The sequence below is a fragment of the Nanorana parkeri genome, unplaced genomic scaffold, assembly GCF_000935625.1.
Source record: "Nanorana parkeri isolate BGI_ZX_2015 unplaced genomic scaffold, ASM93562v1 scaffold183, whole genome shotgun sequence".
Classification (NCBI taxonomy): Eukaryota; Metazoa; Chordata; class Amphibia; order Anura; family Dicroglossidae; genus Nanorana; species Nanorana parkeri.
The window spans coordinates 1,368,167-1,368,441 of NW_017306451.1; the positions used below are offsets into that span (position 1 = coordinate 1,368,167).

Genomic DNA, 275 nt, shown 5'->3' on the forward strand with positions numbered 1-275 from the left:
AGCCATTGTTTACATTTGCGGAGAGAATGGTCTGCTTTGGCTGTGACTGAGTCGTTTTGGTTGCTGTACGTGGTATTGTGAACAGCCCGTACAGCAGCCCTTCGCTTCGGCCGAAGGATTAGCCGATGCTTCGGCTCAATCATTCGACTCCTTTTGTGAATAACCCTCTAAATCTTCCAGTTGTAGGAAAAATTTACATTTAGGGCTGGCCATACAGTTTTATGTGAGGCAAAAAAAGCTTGATTACCTGAACAATGACTGCAGCTTATTGGCTG

General features: G+C 45.1%; 1 protein-coding gene across 1 annotated transcript in view; it reads left to right on the top strand.

Moving 5' to 3' along the window:
- The window catches only part of CORO2A (coronin 2A), a 114,350-nt gene that overhangs the window by 87,829 nt on the left and 26,246 nt on the right, over positions 1 to 275 (top strand). The gene's annotated exons all lie outside the window — the stretch shown is intronic.